Source organism: Hydra viridissima, unplaced genomic scaffold, assembly GCF_058129835.1.
Source record: "Hydra viridissima isolate aposymbiotic clone 2 unplaced genomic scaffold, HvirCarnegie_v1 scaffold_1, whole genome shotgun sequence".
In the NCBI taxonomy this organism is placed as follows: Eukaryota; Metazoa; Cnidaria; class Hydrozoa; order Anthoathecata; family Hydridae; genus Hydra; species Hydra viridissima.
The window spans coordinates 24,574,940-24,593,379 of record NW_028324300.1 but is presented as its reverse complement, the minus strand read 5'-3'; the positions used below and the strand labels follow the sequence as shown (position 1 = coordinate 24,593,379).

Here is an 18,440-nt window from a genome sequence, read left to right as displayed (position 1 = left end):
ATTTGGACAAATATCTTTTAAGCAAAACTCTGCTAAAATCCAAAATAGAATTTCTATTTGGATGCGAACACTCAATTGAATACTAAACCTCCTGAGGTGAACCATTCAACTTGTGTGTAAAGTAACAACGCCTTAAAAAAGCATCGTGAATGATTGCGATTTTTTTCAAGTATTCCTGTTTCTCATGAATAAGTTGATCAGTTCTAAAATTATATAACGATCTCCGTTATCCATCTTGGACACCAAATGGACAGTAAAGAGTTTTTGATTGGATATGAGCAACGTGTGAGGTCTTTTCTTGAGGAAGCAGAAGATTTTCTTACGCCTTCTCAGTCTCTTTACTTTGGCGGCTTTTTAATTTAAAATTTAAATAAAAAGTAAGCCTTTAATAATAAATGATTTTCCTTAAACTCATTTTCATTTTAAAGAAGAAAATGTTCCTCATAGTGACTGCAGCTCCATAAATTGTTGTATACAAAAAGAAGACTCATTCTGCTAAGTTTGAGGTGATTTTTACAGGACAAAAAGTAAATATTTTACTTTGGTTACAAATTTCAAGCCTCAGGAAGCCTATGCAACTTATTTTAAACTGCCCTTTGAAGACAAACTAAAAACTGGGAGGGAGGAGAGCATCTCGTTTCTCATGAAACAACTGCAAAAAAAAATGTAAAAGGTAAGTAAGATACAAATCATCTTTTAAGTTTAAACCAAATTTTTCAATGTGAAAGGAAAAATCTCGGGATGTCGTACATTCATTTTAAATATGAAAACAATTGTAATTATAATTTAGGTTAAAATTTAACAAATCGAATTTTCCTCTTATTTTCCCTTAACTCAACTTAAAGCTGCAAACAAATCTGTTTCAGCTCGATGATCCATACTATTTAAGTGATTTTACTGTAACAAGAATGAGATAAACAGAGCTGACTTTATATAATTGCACTTTTAATATTTGCTTGAAAAATGATCGATATGAGAGAATGCTCAAATGAAAACTTTTTGATACTTTAATAAAACATTTACAACAAGTAATTAACATAATATAAATATTATTTGAGCGCTGCTTTACTGGAATTTACTGTGACTCACATAAAGTAAAACAAATAAACCTGGTTTTAATTTTATCACTCACTTTTTTTTTATAAATTTAAAAAAAATAGTATAATTGAGTGATTCCCATATTAAGCTGCTTTTGATGCGAAGAAAGTTAAAAAAAAAAGCTTCTCAAGAATCTCTTTTCAAAACGCTGGAATTTAACATTTTTAATTACAACAAGTAAAAAATATTTGAAAAATAACTTTTTTTCAACAGAAAAAATATTTCTCTTAAACAGCTACTGGTTACTTTTTTTATTCAATTTTATCAAATATCATAAACATAAAAAACACAAAAAACATAAAAAAACTTTCAGAAATGAAACAACAAAAAAGATTTTTTCTACAACTGCTAAAAAAATGCATCAACTTTAACATAAAGTAACAAGTCCTACTTAAAGTTGAGCTTTTAAATAAGTTCGTAGAATTGAGTGGAGTGGATTCAAATAAAGTTGTAATGAGTTTCTTAAATATTGCTGAGTGAGAGTTATTTCTTCAGAGACAAATGACCCATAAGCCAATCGAGTTTAGCGCAGTGTTTTCAAAGAGTGAATTTGCAAAAAATTGTTCGCTCAAAAAGTGCATTCTGAGCGGACCAGTATAAAGAGATCTTGTGCTTCATTTTGAATGTAGAAAGTTAAATGTTACCTAAATATCAACACGAACTAAAAGTTTTCTAGAAAGATATTTTTAATATGCTGCCCCCTGTAAATTATTTTAAAGACAGCGATTTATGTTGTATCTAGTAATTTGATCAATTGACAGGTCAAATCGAGGGCCTTGTGCCATTCTCTGAAATGATAACGAGTGTATATAATGGTCCATTGAAAGTCTTAAAAAATGCCTAAAGATGAACTTTAATTGATTTCTAGAAGTGTTGATTAGTAGTAATATTTTTCCATCAAATTCTCTGGAATTTCAATTTATGAGATATATAGTTAGAAGTACAAATTTACTCATCTTTTTGTTAAAGCTTTGTGAAATTCAAGCTCGCATTTATCTTGTCTCTATCACGTTTGAAATTAGCGACGCTTGCAGTTTTGCCACTTTGTAAAATATTTAACGCACTCGTAATGACTTATTACCCAGTTCCCACTAACTCCAACTCACACTACTACCTGTTTGCTTTTAATACTTTTGGTTTTAGTGAGAGAAATTCTCAGGTTAACAGATTTTCACTTATCTAGCTTCTTCTTCATCGAAAGATCCGTAACTTATGTTAACACACAGTCATAAATAAGAAAAACAAATGATTTAATCTTTTAACCTTTTATACCTAATAACACCCATCAGATTTTTTTATATTTTAAAATAAAAATACCGTGGTTTTAACCAACTTTACACAATTTTTTTTTCTTTTTATTGAACATTTAAGAAGGTCAAGTTACATTCCAAAGTGGTACACTTTAACATTTTGGGCGTTAACTTGCAAACTTGAGGTATAGACACATTGATATTACATTATGCTAACAAACATTTTTACCCACATCTGATAGAAAATATTATATACCAATTTGGTTCTAGTTTTTCAATATTTTAATTTTTTGAACTGTACACTTAGATGATGTCATGGCAGCATTCACAGCTAAAAAAAAATAAAACAATAAAAATGACAATAAAACAATAAAAAAACTTGTTTTATAGTAGTTTATGACGTGTATTGCAGCCTGGTTTTTATTACTTTTTTCAATTGTACGTAAATGGAACGTCATGATGTTCTTCACATTTTCGAAGAGATTGGTCCCAGATTTGTCCCAGTCCATTCTTATAATCTAATTCTTATAAATTCTTTTATTTGATTTTTATCATTTAATAAACTTTTATCATTCAATTTACTTTCACTGTAATAACCTTTTCTTTCCTGTAAATATGGTTTCTCCGAACTCCCACATCTCAGTTAAATCGTTTTTTTTTCATCCATCACATTAGGTTATTACTTTATCATATAATTTATAATTATATTATATTACTTCATTAGATTATCACATCCTTTTCATAAAGGAAAAAAAAAAGGAAAATGAATTGAAATTTGGGAAAAAAACTTTGTAAATTGATCTTTATTTCCGTTTTCTTTTAGCGACGTTGGGTGATATATTTTCTACAAACAGAATCCTAACCTGTGGTTGAACTCAATTAAAATGATTTATTGATAATACCATGTACTCACTCACCATAGTTTTATTGTTGGATTACCATTGTATTATCATTAGGAAGCTAATTCCTTTTGTTATTGCTCTTACTTTTCAAGAACACAGCAAAATCAAATATGAACGGCCCAACTTCTTTTTTCTTTTTATTTGGTTCTTAAAATCATCTAGTTTATAATACTTGCTGCAGATTTGACTGAATTTTTCAAAAAATCCAAAAAAAATTCATTAATTTCATTTATAAATTTAAATTCATAAATTTCAGTTATAAATTTCAAAATGGAACTTTTGAGAAACTATTACGATGCTATCATCGAGGAAAGAAATGAAAGGAAAGCATTATGTTGACCCCCAATCATTTTCAGCAACAAAGAAATTTCTTATTAATATTTGACAGAACACTTAACATAACTGATTTTTGTAGTAACTAAAGCCTCCAATTCCTAAACTTTATTTGGTCTTTTGCTGTTTTGATTTTATATACAATGTATATATACAGTGGCGTACCTAGGGTAAATAGCGCCTGGGGCAAACACCGATCTCGCGCCCCTCCTCCCCCACATAAAGTGCTTAATTACAATTTTTTAACAAATGATAACACAAACTTTTAATAAAACTTTTTTATTCATTATAAATAAGCAATTTGTTTATGTAACATATATTACAAATTTATTTTTCTAGCTTTAATTGCTGCAAATTTCTTAATAACATTGTCAAAATCAATTTCTTCGGTAATTTCTCGCTCTATGCTTAGTAAAGCGAGATCACAGAGACGGCTTCGGCCCATCGAAGCTCTCAAGTCAGAGTTAATCAGTTTAAGTTTACTGAATAATCTTTCACAACTAGCTACAGACACAGCTATTGTTAGCAATAATTGCATTGCTATACGCATAATAAGGAAAACGTTTTCGTCTCCATATTCCACTATAAACATAAGTAGTTGCTCGGGACTTGATATTTTTTCCTTACGGCTAGTAAGCAGCACTCTACAGTCCAAAATTTCTTACTACAGTTCTCGTCCATCCACATCAGAACTGTAGACTTCGCCAAATTTTTTACATCGATCTTTTAAGTGACTGATTTCCGTATTAAAACACAACCCTTACACATCAAGAAGAAATCCAAATTTTTTATCAATTTCAATTAACCGAACGCTTCTTGTTTTCAATTCATTGAAAAGACGGTCGACAGTCCCTTTTATTACCCTTTTCATTTCTTCTTTTGCTGTTAACCCAACATCTCTATACATTTCGCCATCCATTCTTTTTTTTCTTCTTTGACGTCTTTCGAATTCAACACCCCATTCGTTGCAAATTTGAACTCCTTCTTTTATTGAGTCATTAACTAAGACTTCTCTCTCACTTTGGGAATAATCTTGGAGCGATTTCAAATCAAAAGCTGCATTATGAAAGTTCATTTTAGGGTCCTGCTACCTCTTTTGAACACGGTCAATTCGGCCAAGAATCTTGTTCCAAAACCCTAGCCATGTGAGAAAGTCATACGTTAAAATTCTATTATAAAGCTGCTTTGCATCGCTTTTGGTTTCATTTGATGTGCTTTCGTCTACCATTAAGTTCTGAAGAACTTCCACTATTTCATCAATGTAGGTGTGTACAGGTTTTACTGATTCTGTTTTGGCGCTCCACCTGGTATCGGAATCGGACTTCAAAGTAATAAGCACAGCATCTTTAAGTTTTTGCCATCGTTGAGTTGATCTTGAGAAAAAAACGTAAAGCGCAGCGATGGTTCCAAAAAAATTAACCATCATTACTTCATCTTTAGCCGCATGTACGCCTACCAAATTAAGACTGATTGTCACAATTGACAAATATCGCATGGCTGTTTTTTTCCTTTATTATTTGATGCACACCACCCTTGTGGCCAGCCATAACAGTAGCATTGTCATAGCATTGCGACCTGCAATTTTCTACAATCATATCGTCTTTTTCTAATTACCCCAATATTGTTTGAGCTAAGCTAGCAGCATTCTTATCGCTGAGTTGGATAAAGCCAAGGAAAGATTCTTTTACATATACTGTTTTTTTCCAACAACCAAGCCTCTTCTACGCCCCTTTCAGGTTTGCGCCAATGGCACGTGCCCTGCCTGCCCTGCCTGCCCTACCCTAGATACGCTACTGTATATATATATATATATATATATATATATATATATACACACATTGGCACGCGAAATGCAGAAATTATATAACCATAGTTTCAAGAATTTTCGAAAATTAAAATGGACCTTGATAAAACTGATGTCATCGAATTTGAAACAATCAAGCTTCCAAATCATAGAAAGTAATTGAACAGAGCATGGATTTCAGACAACAAAAGTGACTGGTTCACACTTAGTCAAATTTCATTTTGTACAACAATACATTTTACAAGAACATGAATTATCTTAGCAATAAACAAAATTGTTTTTCTATGTTAAGAAAAAGTTTGGGATATCAAAGTAGAATTAAAAAAATATTTTTGAAAAATTTGAAGCTAATGGCATAAAATTTATATGAATTCCTGGTCAAATGCTACATACACAGTGTGTCCAGAAAGTTTACACGAGGGAAAGTTTTTTATGATACTGATGTAGCTTTTTGATGATAAAATTTTCAAAACAAAAGGTTTTTTAAAAATTTTTATCAAATAACATTTAATAAGATTTATCTAACAAAGCAAAAGTATTTTGCTATGGAATTTTATAAATTTATATATATAAAAAAACAAGAACAAGATAAACTAGAAAATTGGTTTTACAAAAATTGGCCATTTTATTTAAACAAATTTAATTTATTCGAAAGAACTTTATAAAAAAATGATAAGTTAACATTTGAAGTAGTTAACTTTCGCTTTCATTCATAATTGAATGCCATAAGGCGTGGATTCAACAACCTCAGGCAGCAATCCTTTGGCGATTCTCTCAGAATCTTTAATAACTGTTGTTTAAGATTTTCGACTGAAATTATATTTCTCATATTTTCCATCAATCCAACTCCATACATGATCAATAGGATTTAAATCAGGCGATTGAGCTCACCAAGGAATAATAATGTACCTTTCTCATTGAACTCTTGGAACGGCATCATCAGTTTTAAAAAAGAAATCATTAAAAAGTAAAATTTGTTAAAATTGTTAACCGCTTAGAATACGTTAGTTCAACAACATAAAACTATGGACCTGCTGAAGTTAGAACTCAAAAAATAAAAAGTCTTGAAAAAAAAAAAGCGCAGTATGAAGTATGGCACTACCCTGCTGAATATTCAATTTTTGCTTCTTCCAGAAAACAATGGTGTCGACTGTTTTAAACACTTTTCTAAGCATCTTTGTAGCTTTTTGTGATTCTTCCGGTATATATATATTAATGAGACTTTGAAACATTGTGAGAAATACATCCCCATATTCCAGCTGAGTCTCCACCTCCTTTTAAACTTGGTATAACACAGCGAGATAAATACTACTCATGCTTTTATCTTTTAATATACGCCTTTCCTTTGCGATTTAGTACCTCAAAATTAACTTCATCACTAAAAGTTACCCGAGACCAATCTTCAACGGACCAGTTGATTTTTTCTCGGCACCATTTCAATTGTTTTAGGCGGTCTTTTTTAGTCAAAAGATTTTTTAATGGCGATATATGAGCCTATGTCTTTGTTGAGTAACATCTTTCTCACTGTTTCTTTGTCAATTGTACCATTCTTTAAAGAAACATTGAATTCTCTGGTTAAACTACAAATACTTATCTTAGGATTTGGATCGAACGTTTATTCCCAGCTAAAAAACTGGTCAATTACCAATAGAAGAGAGGGAAGTGTTTCAAATGCACAAAAAAAGGCGCCAATAAATAACTCTTACTCTAATTAATAAAAAAAAAGATTTAAAAAAATCTTTTTGCTATGACAATTTTATTGTTAAAAAACTAAACCGATATCATAAAACACTTCGTGTAAACTTTCTGGACGCACTGTATTTAACACTCTGCATGTTTGTTGATGGTTATCAATTTTTGGTTATAAACGGTTATAAATGCATGCATTAAAGCTTAAAACTTTAAGTTTTAATGGACGCATTTAAAATCGTCTTTTTAACTCTTTGCATCTAATTGACATTATAAATTATGAAATTGTATTGTATTACATATGATTAAAATATTTTATATCATATTATATTATTGCGTATTATATATTATAAAATAATATCAACCGGGTAAAGTTTAGTGTTTAAAAAAACTCTTTTAAAGTTGTACACAGTAAAAGAAAAATCCCACTTAAAACATGGACGAAGGCTGCTTCACACTTAAAACATGGACGAAAACTGCTTCGCGTGAACTTACAAAGTTTATTTGCAGAAAAAAATCTCTTCTAAATGGAATTTTTTTACATCATCACGGAGGATAATCCACATGCAGTTTGGATGTGATTTTTTTAAATCTAATCAAAAACTCTTCGCTTCATAAACACTTTACAATCGCCCTATGAATTGCTACAGAATCTGTGCACCATTTCATTAACATTTTGTCTATTTTTTTTAAAGCGCTTTGAGAAAATTTTTTAACGCAAACTTTTTTTAAGCATTTTACTCTGATTTGGGTATTTAAGGGTTTATAAAAACGTTCAAATAAAATGACAATTTGAGTTTTAACGAATTCACATTTGTAATAAAATACACGAATATATACAAAAAAATATATTCAAAAAAATATATTCAAAAAAAGAGTGGAATTTTCATTATAAAACAGATCACTAACAAATTGTTCTACAAAACACAAGTTACATTAATCATTAGTTTTAAAGATGAGTTTTAATCGGATTGTTGTTTTTTGATCCTTCATTTTTCTAACTTTTATTTTGGGATTATTTACTTTCTCACTAAAGTTGTATTTTTTTTGTTCGTGATTTTAATAGTGTCAATGCCAATGACAACGGTAAGCACGTTAAGCGAAGTTATATTTAATCAAAAACCAAAATGGCAACAGTAGCAACAGCAGCAATTTGGCTTTGAATATTTTGCTCTTTTTTTCAAAAAGAGCAAAATCAACAGCAATTTGTGTGCTTCATAATCATAGCTTACAAAACCTTCGAGCGATTGAAAGTAGAGCTCGTCATGCAAACTCACTCATAGAAATATTGTGGATCAAGCGTCTATAGGATTTAAATAAACGTAATATTCGGACTATATTTTTGGCATGGAGGATGAGGAGGAGGAGGAGGAGGAGGGCATAGTTTTGATGAGAGGGATTATTGATTTGAAAGAGGAGTTGAAAACAGAATCATGATGCTAAAAAAACTAAAAGCGCAGCAGCTGAAACAACTTTTTTTTTTAGAAGAGTCAACAATGATTCTTACAATTTTAGGAATTTTAAACGGTCTCATGCATGTTCAAAATTCCTGATATTTTACAGACAAGCGTTAAAATCAGACTAGGGAATGTCATTGGGTCCCGTTCGGCCGCTGAACGGGAAATTTCAAAAAAGTTTTCGGGTCCCGAACCCTTTCGGGTAAAGAACCGTTAAATACCCGATAGCCCGATAACCAGAAACAATGATCAAACGAGTTAACTAGCACCAATAGCTAAGGAACCGAAACCAACAAATTATGGGATACCCGTTAGGGTATTGAATTTTTTAATGCCCCAAAACCCGAACCCGTTCGGTTTGTGACTTAATCACCTTTCGGATCCCGAAACTTAGTAAAAGATTTTAAAAATTGCGAAAGTTGCTTTCAGCCACTAAAATTTGCTTCGAGTTATTGCTTACGGTAATTTTAGCATATTCGGAAAAGTCTGTGAAATGTTTAAACTAAAATTTAAAAAAGATACTAAATTAAACTTATTTAAGCTGAGAGTTAATTAATGAAGTATTTAATTAAAGTCCACAGTTAATTAAACAACATGAGTAAATAAAAAAAGGTTAAATGATGTGAAAATAAACACAGTTTTGATACCAAAAGTTAACTTTCTAAACACGTTAGTTGCCCTATCATCATAAAAGTAAAACACTGGCAAGTATAGCATTTTCAGAGCCGAAGGTTGTTGTCGACGAGGAATGGTTCAATCTCCGAGTCTTCCTCCCCACTTTTGCCGAACAATTTGACAAGAACTTTTTGATGGCTTCTGTAGGATACTGAACTTAGCTCCTTTCAACTTGGCTTTCAAAAACTTGACGTATTTTGGTCTGAAAAATAGTAAAGAGAATTTACAAAGTTAGATTTTGATGGGCAAAAAGACTTTAAGGGCAGAAAGTCAGACTTTTTCATACTTTAACAAATTTTTATTGAGTTTTTGTCCTAATATTTACATTTATATACATTTTTGGAATTATTCGCAACTATTTCCTCTAATTTCTTTTAAATAATCGCATTATGAACAGTTGAACAGCTGATGAGCTCCTTTTTCAGATTCATGTCGGTTGTCGGAAATACTGCCAAGTTAGGGAGCGTTTTTGTCGTGCTCCTTCCTCACTTCCGTTAGTGAGGGAACGCTTCAGTTTTAGGCGGCCACCTAAATTGATAAATTTAATAAAAATTAGGCAAAATAATTAACCATATCACTAAAAATAATTTTAAACAAAACTTTGAATGCTTCCAATTGTCTCTTGATTCTTTGCAACTTTAAGCAATTCTTAAAGGTAATTAGCACCCAGTGAAAAAATTTGCTGGCACTAAGCAAAGAAATTAAACAAATTATATTAAACAATGTATCACTTGTTTTTTCGGCTTCAATTTTATGGGGAGGCACGTTATCTGGATATAAAGATAGTATTGGATTTTCTTTTTCACGTTCGCTTCCTTCTTTGTTTTCAGTATCAACATCGCCTAGACTTTGTAATGGCAGAGCACTTGACTGGCTAGCTAATATTTTCGAAACAACCAATCAGAGTAGAGCATTTCAAATAACGGATGAGATAGAGTTATTTTATCAAACGGGCGACGTGAATTTATAAGGAAATATAGTAAATTATGTTTAACTGCCAAAAGGCCAAGTGAAAATGTGATTATTGCGATACTATGGTTATATTTTACTTTCGATAAATTTTTTTGAATTATCAATTATTTTGGAACAAATTGGACCCTTTTCACAGAATACTTGACAGAAACTTTAGACCATTTGGATCAAATGGACCTTTCTCACAGAAAACACGACAGAACCGATCGGAGTTTATTAATTTAACGGGTAATTGGGTACGGGAACCGATAGTATCAATAACTTTCAGGTATCGATTATTTAAATTACCCGAAAGATTGTGTTCGGTTGGGTATGAAAATGTTCAATTACCCGATTTTAGCGACGTTATCAGGTAATACCCGTTCGGGTAATCGGAGTCCGATAATATTATTTTAAACTTTTCCGACCCGAACGTGTATCGGTGTCCGATACACGTTCGGGTCGGATCTCGCTCGGTTCCTTTTGAGACCGGACATTCCCTTCTTTTTTGATATCATTCTTTCGTTTCTCTTTATAAATTTTAAATACATTTAAGTCAAAAAAACAACTAAAAGAATATATTGAAAAAAAAAAAAAAGAAAACGTATTGGTGAGCACTGGCGGAAGTTCAAAAACATGGGGTGCGAACATGGGAAACACGCCAGTGGCCGCCGTTTTTTATTTTCGGGAGTTATAGTTTTTTTATTTATTATCGGAGGTCATTCGTTTCAAGGGCATCGTAAACAGTAACCTTTCTATACAATTAAACTTAAAGATCGATAATTAATCAAAAAACGAGAGAGAAAATAATTTTTACATGGGACTTGGTCGAAAAATCGGCGAACACTGGGTTTTTTACCCTATCAGTCAATAATGATATTAAACAAAATAGTTAGACAGTAAAAATAAATAATAGACCAACAAAAAGATGAAAAAGAAGGCCTTCTGCAAAATGAGCCATATTGCTAAGACACAGTGAGCAGTAAAAACTTTATTCTGAGAATTTTTTCAGTATTTAACAACTTTGATCATTTAATGAATATCAATATAATTTATGAAAGAGCCAAAAAAAAAAAAAAAAATTTTAGAAGACGTAGTTCTAGGAACAGGGCAGTTAGGGGTTAAAGTGGGATTAGGTTAACTCTGACTACCGTAACTTTTTACAAATCATCCTCAATCAACATCATTCTCAACATTCTAAAGATTAGATTGTGCCTACGCCTCTTTGAGAGCTATTTTAACAAAAAAAAATTTTCAAAGTTTTTCTCTCAAGGTTACTTTAATTGCTATGGAAACGGCAAGTATAAATTGATCAAAGTTACATAAAAAAAATAAAATCTGTCAACATAAATGATTGGGGTTGAAAAAAACATGGTTTGAAAACAACTGAAAGTTTTTTTCAAACCATGTTTTCGAAGCTTTTAAAAAATTCGCTAGAATTTTGTTTTTCGATTTTCCGAGTTCCAATTTTTTTTTTCTCTTTTTTTATATCAACATCAAAAAAAACTTTCTGTTCTAAAAAATTGTCGAATCTCATCTTAAAAACTCGAATATTTTTTCATAACTGTTACCATTGACAACAACAAAAAAACAACCAAATTTTTTTATATTTCCATTATTATTACATGAAATAATTATCATTTTATTGTATTTCCGTGATTTTTTGCAGTATTTAAAAAACTTCCTTAAGTTTTAACAAACAACAAATATTCGCAACAAAAACTCCAAATAAAAGTGAAGATCTTTTCATTTTTTTCCACGTTTCAAGTTTTAAAAGAAACTCGTTTTTTTTTTTAAAATTACTTAACATTTCATTTCATAAATAATTTTTGAATTATTTATACATTTTACATATTTATATAACATATTAAAAATATTTAAACAATCAAAAGTATTTCGTATCACTTCAACTTTTTCAACTCTTCGATGTTATAAACTTCGATGTTATAAACTGTTATAACTTTCTTGTAGAACATATACATTTTACATATTTACATTTGTATTTATTTTTTATTTAACATATTAAACATTTTTCGTGTTTCTTACTTTAAACTCTTCGATGTTATAAAAATCTTTTTCACGGTACTCGATCTCCAACTTCTTGAAGTTCGAACCACGAAGCCATTCACAAATGTCGTCGATGAAGTTCGTCTCGTCGTGAAGTAAAAGAATTAATTCTTCAGCGAATCGAATCCACGGGATGAAACCTTCGAACTCGTACTTTGATACGAAAGTACGACTGATGTATATCCGCAACCATTTAATCATATGCTTCGGTGTCCAACAATCGATCTTCACTGGATGATAGAGAAAAGACATGACGAACGTTGGTCGAACATAAAATGACAAGTTTTTTCTCATCTTCAGATAAAATCTTTTTAAAAACATATAATTCACTCAACGTGCATCCTGCGTCTAAAAATTTCTCCATGAAATATTTCTCATGTGAAACTTCACGAGCAGTTTTTCCATCGAGTATATAAATACTCCACAATCGTTCATCGATTGATTTTTTCATGTCCTCGGTAATCGACGCCTGCGCTTCAAAGAAGCATTCAATGAACATCTTGCATTTATCATCTGAAGAATAATAATAATAACATATTAATATTATTATTAATATTTATTTATTTGCAACAACAATTACTCCACGGTCGTTTACATAAAGCGAAACAGCGCTATGTTATTATGCGCATGCTCCAGAAATAGAAATCGAAAGCGATGTAAACATGAAAAAAATTTATCATTTATCAATCGTGGCAATCCTAACGTTTTCTCAAATAATTTTACAAATAGAAATCTTCTTAAAAAAATGTAAATTGGGATAGTTCTTATAATAAGCAAAGTATACATATGTCTTAAAAAAACCTTGAAATTTAATTGCGCGCGATTGTTAAGAACTGAAAAAGCAGCTGTCGATAAAGGTAAAAACTGAGAATTTTTAAGTCAAAATAAAATAAAATCTGATCGTAGAATATCCAGATTTTTTTTAAAATACTGAAATTTAATCTATATACAACATTTCAAAGCAAGTTTTACTGAGCATTCAATTTTTTTACTTAAGGTTGATGGCTAACAAGTGATGACAATATTACACTGGTGTTGACTGGTTCTAAACTATATACAAGCGCCACGACTCATGGAGCTAGCGTTGTTTATAAATTCGTATTCTCTAAATTTTAAAGATATTCAAGTTAAAGTTGTAGGAGATTGTGTTGGAGGGAGTTTTAAGTTGAGCTACCAGATTATAAATGCTTTAAATCTAAATAGTAAAAAAATTACTATCATTTTCAACATTTTTTTAAGGCAAAAGTCAACATCAAAGCAGTCATGACATGATATCAAGAACAAATAGAAGACCTGCAAAGAATGAAGTATAAGTAAGAGAAACAAGTAATATATATATATATATATATATATATATATATATATATATATATATATATATATATATATATATATATATATATATGTATGTATGTATATGTATATGTAGATATATGTATATATGTATATATGTAGTAGTCTTACTGATTTCAAAAAATACATATATGAAGTTTTTATATATCTAGGGATATCAAAATTACAATATTTAGGTGATTTGAGTTTCTTTGTGCACTTTATTGTATTTCAGGAGCTTAAGATTAGTTATTATAAAAGAAAATCAACATTAAAAGGTGAATTTAATTTGAACAACTTATAGTATTTTTTTTGACATGAAACTTAGTAAAGAAGAAAGAACAAAAATAGAATGTTGCACTCTTGAAAGTCTTCAAACCAATTATCAAAAATTTATGTAAAATGAGGATCTCAAGAAAGATGTAAAAAGTTTCAATAAAGTCATAACAGAATCAATTTTGAAGGTAACTCTAGATCAGTTAAAATCATTTCTCTCATTTAACTCAATTTTAACTAGTGATAATTGATTTGCTGTACAATGTCACTAAAAGTTGATTTAATTTTTTAAAATCATAACTCATACACGTACATTTATATCTAGGTTTCTATACCAACTCTACACATAGTTATTTGGATTTATCTTAAATATTTCAACATGTTTGTAAAAGAAGCCCATGAAATTAAATATTTTAATGGTATTAGAAGAAGTATTAAAAAATGATAGCAGCATCTGTTATGAAAAATATCATGAATTTATATCAAAGCAAAAACAACTGTCAGACCTTCAAAGTTCTATTTTTAATCTTGATGAACAAATACAGCTGGTGAATGTTGCAATGGAAATGGCTAATTAAATAATCCTGATAATGTGGAAACTATTAAGTCAATTTACTTCCCTCAACTTGATTTTCTAAAGAAAAGGAAAAAGGAAATGTAAGCATTTTTTTAAAATGAAGCATTGACAACATGATCCTGTTTTTTATAGAATTATTGTTCTGCTTTAAATTGGTACTGGCCTATAAAAACTAAAACTGTTAATCCTTTAATTTTTAGTGTAATATTTGATTAAATACATGTACAATGAAAAAACTTTCAGCATAAATAAATAAAAAACTATTAATGTGCCCATAAACATGCAGAGTCAGAAATTAATATGCAATTTTAACTGCATTTTTAGACAATAATTTCTTCTTAACTAGTCATAGTTTGAGTCTAAATTTTTGCAAAAAGGTTAACATGTTGATTAAGGGATTTGATCAGAATCACCATCAAAGCATTCATAGATGCAAAATGGTGGCATTTTCAATAATGGTTTTTATTTTTATTGTAAAATCTGTGCTGTAAATATCATTATCTCAAGAACAACAAACTGTAAAAACCTTATTTTGGTCAAACCCTTCAAAAGTAACCTTTAATATTTTAGGTATAATCTCCAAGTAGTTAAAAAGATATCCTTGCTCAAAGTTGAAAAACTCAGAAAGCAAGAAAACAAAATAAAATCTCTCTGAAACATTCAAGACACATGTCAGTTATCATTACAAAAACATTTTCTTATGACTGACAATTTAGGTCATTTTTTTACTAAGAAACATATAAACAATATGCATTTTTGAAATCTACAATAATTATATTATTCAAATTTATAAAGTAAAAAAATTGAAAAATTTTGATATTTTATAGGTAGTACCACCTTAATCATTTTACATGTTATATCTGGATTATTCCTAACCAATGTTTCCTCGTGAAAACTACTATTTATTAATCTTAATTTAAAAGCAATTATAATACTTCTATAGACAAAACAGTGTAATACTCTGGAGCTTGAATCTACACTGAAGAAAGGTGAGGGACCATGCACACAACAGATTGAAGCTACATTGCAAAAACTGAAAGTTCAGCGACAAGCATACCATGGAAAAAGTTTTATCGGAAATCATGTGCATAAAATGCTTCAGGTTCCATTCTTTTATAAATTAATTTATTCCAAATCTGAAACATTATTTTTAATAACAATATTAACAAGTAATATAAAATCATGCAATATATCTTTTAAAGAGACAATTTTCTTTTTTAGAAAAACTCTATGCTAAAGTTATGTAATTCTATTTCAAAGCTTGTTTATGATGAAGGATTCTCTGGGACAAGTCTGCACAAGAAAGCAGTCAAAATCATTACAAAACATAAACTGCACTTTCATAAATTTTCTGCATGCTATACCATATTCTACTCAAAAAATACGATGACAATAGAAGTAGTAGTAGTAGTAGTATATATTTAGTAATACAGAAGTATTAAATAATCTTAATAAGTTTTATTTGATTTTTTTTTCTTTCTGTTTATAATGAGTTTCTCAAAGAGCTTTGGAAATTTATCGTGTTTATTGTTATTGAGGTTAAAGAGTATACTGAAACTACAACAATGCCTCGCAAGATAATTTTGATGATTTATGATGATTTAACTTATAAAGCTGGGATTAAAAGTACAATATGATTCATATTGCTATCATATTTTCTTTAGAAAAAAATATTTTTGAGCTAATGCATTTTTATCGCACAACTTGACCTAAGGCTTTAGTGCCTCGAAGTTACATATGTTGGAAGATCACGCTATTCCCTTTTTGAAAAAATGGGGCGCTGGCTTTGGATTGTATGGCGAAAAAGGGTGGAGAATCAATTTATCTTGAGTTCAACAATTTAAAGCGTATTTATCAATCTATCCCTTGCCCAACAAAGCGGTTAAAAAGCATCCAAAAATTTTACCACCAAAAAACTAATCCTAAAAGTAGGGTGTTAATTCCAGAATTATAAAAAAGAAAGAGAAAAAACGAAAATTGTCATAGTTAAAAACACTTTTGGCAACAGCATTTTACATTTCTTAATAATATATATTTCCTTTTTTCTTTTATTTGTCTCTACTAAAGGCAAATAAAATGTAGCTATAATGGTCAATAAGGTAATGCAGAAAAGTGCCTTTTTTGTCCATTAAAAAAATTGAATGCTAAGAACAGCCATAAGAAATAAATAGAAGAAGGTCTCCTCAAACTTTTTCAAGAAATATGGTTAAATTTCCACGATTAAAAACCTAGAACGTAGGGTACAAAAAATGTAAACAAATCACGTGTAGTTAACCAGCCATCTTTCTCAACAACAAATATTAACGAATGTTTAGACGTTCCTTCTCTTGTTTTAAGTGTTTTAGTACACAACCGGGTTATCGTTAAACTAATTTAAATTAAAACAGCAACAAAAAAAATTATTTATATTGGAGAATATCCAACTACTTGGTTTCCAGAGAAAAATTATTTTCGTTGCTAAGGGCCGTAACCATTTTGAAAGCGTTGATTTTTTTCCGTAAAATTTGCGCATGCGTACAATAACATAGCGCTACCAAACGACCGTGACTCAAGATAATCAACTTTCAAAAATTTGAAAACACGATATCGTGTTAAATAAATATAAAACGGATATTATTTTCTTTATAAAAAACATCAAAACAGTTCAAATGATCCCAAATTAGTTCAAAAAATATTTTTTATTTACTAAATATTTATAAAACAAATAAATAATTTACGAAATACAAAAGTAAAATATTTATTGAAACTTGTCATACGCCGTTTTCAAACTTTAGTTGCGCTCCAACCAATAGAAATACGATAAACAATTCAGCCAATCAGAAGCTTGACCAAAAGCATTGAAAGAGCGCTCAACTTTATTTAAAAGTCCCGTGAGATTTTTTGATACAAAAATAATTTATTTTCAAACTGAAATAATAATATTTTCGCTTTCTATTTCTTTGCTGAAGCAACAAAAAATATTTTAAAGTATTATAAAAAAGTAAACTAAAAGTATGTCAATTTAAAGCGGTAACAGTCGAACAAAATTGAATCAGTGTTTTTTAAAACGGCTGGTTTGCTCAAAACCCGTTTTTGAGAAAACTAAAAAAAACTCTTTATATCTTTTAATATTAAATATACAGAATTTGTGTAATATATTTTTAAAAAATATATGCAAGAGTAATATCTTAGTACACTTTGATAATTGTTATAACATTTCGTTTGTTAACAATTAATTAATGAAATTTCGAAAAATTGGCCCTTTTAAAAAAAATCGAATATTTCGAAATCGAAATTGTTTATATTTTCCGCGTATTGCGGCTAAAAATACGAATCAGCTGGAGAGTGATTTTTTTAAAAAAGGGCATATTTGAAACAAATTTGCCTTTTAAAAAAAAATCAAAAACTTTCAGGTGGCTTTATTTCTGTAAGAAGATAAAATTTAAACACATTTTTAACATAAACTGATGAAGCTATCATAGAAGGACACAAAACACACAAAAAGTGAATTTTAAAAAAAATGTCAAATCAGCCCTTTTAAAAAACACTGATTCAATTGTCAAAACGGTTGGAAATTATATTTTAAAAGTTTCACACGAAAAGTGCCGTATAAGGAGCCATTTCTTGGCGCTACTCCACTTTCTCCCCCCCCCCCCCCCTAATTTTATGATTGATTCTGATAGAGAATTTTATGCTGATTAAGAATCGTATAAAAACATGGGTCTCAAAATCAACGGAAAGTGCTCTAATCTGATGTTGAAAGTACAAAAATATACCACAAATCGCTAATATTCGCCATCTTGAATTCACTAACTTTACGGTTGATATTGTTTTTAACCGCAAAACATTGCCAGCCTGGTTTTTACTATAAGGAATTTTTTCTGGTTTAATATAGATAGCGATTCCACGGCTCAACGAAAAACATCTGACGTTTGACAAAAAACACGAAATTTTCTTTTTATTTTCTTTTCTCTTTTTATAACAAGTATTTATTTATGTTTTTTTGAAGAATAGATTCTAAGGATTTGTATACAGAAATTATGTATATAT

The 18,440-nt window shown here is 29.8% G+C and overlaps 2 long non-coding RNA genes across 2 annotated transcripts; one reads left to right on the top strand and one right to left on the bottom strand.

Annotated features, from left to right (window-relative positions):
• Positions 1 to 13,136: 13,136 nt before the first annotated feature.
• Positions 13,137 to 15,507, bottom strand: LOC149894054 (uncharacterized). Its single transcript, XR_016445348.1, has 3 exons — positions 15,372 to 15,507; positions 14,341 to 14,468; positions 13,137 to 13,331 (listed from the first exon to the last, which is right to left on the bottom strand). It is a non-coding gene; the product is annotated as an uncharacterized LOC149894054 (long non-coding RNA).
• Positions 13,680 to 15,755, top strand: LOC149894053 (uncharacterized). The gene is made up of 4 exons (XR_016445347.1): positions 13,680 to 14,022; positions 14,160 to 14,491; positions 15,355 to 15,513; positions 15,633 to 15,755. It is a non-coding gene; the product is annotated as an uncharacterized LOC149894053 (long non-coding RNA).
• Positions 15,756 to 18,440: the final 2,685 nt, after the last annotated feature.